Source organism: Rhincodon typus, chromosome 4, assembly GCF_021869965.1.
Source record: "Rhincodon typus isolate 14 chromosome 4, sRhiTyp1.1, whole genome shotgun sequence".
NCBI lineage: Eukaryota > Metazoa > Chordata > Chondrichthyes > Orectolobiformes > Rhincodontidae > Rhincodon > Rhincodon typus.
The window spans coordinates 93,887,137-93,891,700 of NC_063335.1; positions in this window are offsets into that span (position 1 = coordinate 93,887,137).

Genomic DNA, 4,564 nt, shown 5'->3' on the forward strand with positions numbered 1-4,564 from the left:
TTTATATAAGGACTGAGTCAGGACAACATATTGCTTAAATATCTCAAGACATTGTTAAAGAAATCTTGAATGCCCAGCTTACTAATGTTTGAAACTCTACTTTGTCTCTTGAGTTTTACCAAATGCAGCAACAAGAATTAACTTAAAACAGATCATTGAAAAGAAAGTGTTAAAAACAGAAGCAGAAATGAAAGAATCAGCCAAAAGAAAAGGAAACATCCAGATTACTCCCTTGTGTCCTCTCCTATATGGAGAACTGTGACCAGTGGTGTTCCACAGGGATCCGTGTTGGGACCACTGTTGTTTGTGATATACATAAATGATCTGGAGGAAGGTATAGATGGTCTGATTAGCAAGTTTGCAGATGACACTAAGATTGGTGGAGTAGCAGATAGTGAAGGGGACTGTCGGAGAATGCAGCAGAATATAGATAGATTGGAGAGTTGGGCGGAGAAATGGCAGATGGAGTTCAATCCAGGCAAATGCGAGGTGATGCATTTTGGAAGATCCAATTCAAGAGCGAACTATATGGTAAATGGAAAAGCCCTGGGGAAAATTGATGCACAGAGAGATCTGGGTGTTCAGGTCCATTATACCCTGAAGGTGGCAACGCAGGTCGATAGAGTGGTCAAGAAGGCATACGGCATGCTTTCATTCATTGGACGGGGTATTGAGTACAAGAGTTGGCAGGTCATGTTACAGTTGTATAGGACTTTGGTTTGACCACATTTGGAATACTGCGTACAGTTCTGGTCGCCACATTACCAAAAGGATGTGGATGCTTTGGAGAGGGTGCAGAGGAGGTTCACCAGGATATTGCCTGTTATGGAGGGTGCTAGCTATGAAGAGAGGTTGAGTAGATTAGGATTATTTACATTAGAAAGACAGAGGTTGAGGGGGGACCTGATTGGGGTCTACAAAATCATGAGAGGTATAGACAGGGTGAGTAGCAAAAAGCTTTTTCCCAGCGTGGGGGACTCAATTACTAGGGGTCACGATTTCAAGGTGAGAGGGGAAAAGTTTAAGGGAGATATGCGTGGAAAGTTCTTCATGCAGAGGCTGGTGGGTGCCTGAAACACATAGCCAGCGGAGTTGGTAGAGGCGGGCAGGATAGTGTCATTTAAGATGTATCTAGACAGATACATGAATGGGCAGGGAGCAGAGGGATACAGATCCTTGGAAAATAGGCGACAGGTTTAGATAGAGGATCTGGATCGGCGCAGGCTTGGAGGGCTGAAGGGCCTGTTCCTGTGCTGTAATTTTCTTTGTTCTTTGTTCCAAAATCATAACAAGGAAAAATTATCAACATGACAGTGAGCAAAGGCAGCATCCAAGAAGTGAGTTCTGGTTGGACTTTTAAAGGATAGAGCAAAGATTAAGGGAATAGGCTTTAAGGCAAACTGTCCAGCTATTCTACCAAGGTGATGAAAAGTCCTCGGCTCACTGCAAGGAGTAGCATGTAAATAAATAGCAGACAGAAGACTGGACTGATTTTACAACCAAATCCCAGATGTCAAAGATGACTGTTCAGCCCATTACACCACCCACTCCCATTTCAAATCAATCTTGATTCAAATCAATGCAGAGTAGTCAGGCATTTATCATCCACCAGGCTAAGACCAGTGCACGTCAACCTGAATGCTTGTTAATCAGTCGTGTAAAGCAGACTGCAAGTCATCGCTGATCTCAGCCAAACCAACGCTCAGAACTGAATGCATTCCAACATCTGTGTCAGCAAAACCTAACACATAGTGTAAATTGTATTTCAGCATTTGGGTCCAGCAAAATGAATGGAGAACCCAAACTGTATTTCAACGCTCAGGTCAATTACATTAACCTCTGATAAAAACACAAAATGCTGGAAATTCACAGCAAGTTGATAAGCATCTGAAAGAGTTTACATAGGTTAATATTTCTTTGGGATCATTCAAGCCCTTGAACCTGTTTGCTCCAACTGTCCTCGCCTACACAGCCACTCCTCCCAAATCTTATTACAGTATTGTGGAGAACTCCCTGTTTTCTCATGTCTCCCAATGTAAGTTTCAGCTAATGGCAAATGAGCTGCTGCTTCCATCATTACATCAAATATATCTACCCCTCTACTCCAGTTTCAGTTCATTTGCAACGCCGCTCTTCCATTACTCCGACTATTATCAGCTTCTGCCTTCATACTCTCCTTTGAATGCACCAGAAACAAAAACAGAAGTTTGCTGGAAAAACTCAGCAGGTCTGGCAACATCTGTGAAGAAAAAAAATCAGAGTTGATGTTTTGAGTCCGGTGACCCTTACTTGGTTCTTCCTCAAACCTGAAACGTTAACTCTGATTTTTTTTCTTCACCAATGCTGCCAGACATGCTGAGATTTTCCAGCAACTTCTGTTTTTGTTCCTGATTTACAGCATCCGCAGTTCTTTTGGTTCAAATGCACTAGAGATGTGTTATGACATGTCTGAGCAGGTTGATTAAAATATCTGTACCAGCTCAATGGAGATACCCTCTGTGGACCATAGGACCATCAGTAGTTTCTTTCTTAATGTTTGAATAATGGAGCAGAAAGGCTGCACACTCTCATCAGTTTCGCTGAATTACTTTCCTTTCTTTACCACGACTATCAAGGCTCATCACCACCTACTTTCATGAATACCTCAATGCTGAACTGCACTCTCAGACTCAAGCTGCCTGGCCAGTGCCTACCTCTCCCTGGCAGTATCTGATTTGACCAGCTATATTGAATCCCTGCCTGCCACGGAGAGACAGTTGGTAGGTTGCCTCTGGTAAAATGGCTGATATGTTGCCGGCAAGTGTAGGCTCGAGGTCCTCAATTTGGTTGGGATTCTAAAGCCAACCATAAAATCTAACCCAATCTGTTTGACAGTTCTACGCAGTAATGAGGGAGTGTTGCACAGCTTTAGTACAATGTTGTTGGAGCCCTTCTTGTGACCTCAGGCCCTGATGACTTGTTGCATTGTTTGAAAAGCTCTAATCCAGCAAAACATCATATTCAGAGAGCCATTGCCAACATGATCGACTCAATGCTGTCCTACTGTGCTGCAATAATTCTGTGATCTGTCATTTTAAAGCAGTAACTTTTTATCTGGTTATGTATTTCATTAGTTCTTTGTGAGTCCTCACTAGTTTCAAATGGACGATAATATTTACTTGTGAAACAATACTAATATTTCAAAAATAATTCATCAGATGTGGAGTGTTTTGATTCATCCTGTACCATAGAATAAAATGTTATATAAATCAACATTCTTTTTAGATTTTCATAATTTGTTCTTTTTCATGATTTTATTAGCCTATTGTATTCAAACCTGTTGCAAAGTCCTCCTAACTGGACTAAACTGCTATCAGATGGGATTCCAAGTGCTTGCAGAACTTTGCAATTCTCTCATATTGCCATGCTTAGTGTTATGGCCATCATTTTTCAAGATGTGAAGCGGGAATTGGTAGTAGGCCATTCAGACCACCAAATCTGCCAAGTCAGCTAAAGGTTTATTTGGGGTATTGAGAAAGACCATGAAAGTCGCAGGGTTCCTTCCAGATTATATCATAGGGTTTGGGGTGACTACAGAAAAGGATACTGGAGAAGTGTAAGTAAGAATAATAAACTGGGGAAAGCCAACTTCAATGGGGTAAAAAAGAATCTGGGCTGAATTAATTGGTGCCAGAGATAGTTAGGAAAAATGGTAACTGAACAATGAGTTACCTTCAAAGAAGGAAGAGATTTGACACAGCCAAGACATAATCAAGATATAATCCCTCAAAAACCAAAAGTTGGGCAAACTATTACAGAAGCCCCTGGATTACAAAAGAGATAAAAGTCGGTACAAAGAAGAAATGTATGTTTATGACTGATGGCAGGTAGAAAACACAATTCAGAATCAGGCTGAAAAAATGAGACAGGTTTGGGTAGCAGACAAACTATGATTGAGCACCCTACAGAACACATCAAACAGAAAATGCCACCAAGTCACATCCTGTGCTTTTCATAGCAATCCCACACTCCCATCTCCAGGTATTAGTGACATTAGGAGTCAGCAAATCTCATTAAAACTTCACAGGGGTGACAATACCTCACTTTTGATAACCTGTATGTGAAACTCCCTCAAAAGCTGTTCCTCATGGACCGCCTCAATGACTACTCATGTTCTAGAGGTCCTCCTGCTTTTGCGGGAGATATCTTAGGAAAATTGTAAGATGTAAAAATCTACAGTTTATTGCAAAGTGTGTGAAGTAGTCATTGGCAAATTGTGGATCATAGTGGAGAAAATCTGGTCAGGAATGACATAAATTTAAAAGATTTTTAAACCCCAAATAACTGTCTCAGCGGTCGTAGAATTTTATACACCTGGAAAAAGAATAAACCTTCCCCAGATTCTTGGAGTCTGCACTCTAACACTTTTAACAGGCACTACTCGAGCTTTTCAAAAACAGTGAACTTTATCAAACTAGTTTGACCATTGTTTTCATTTTCATGAGCTCTAATCATGCTCAATTTCACTAAGCAATTTCGGGCTTTTTGCTCACAGCTGCATCGATCAACTATTGGCACATACCTT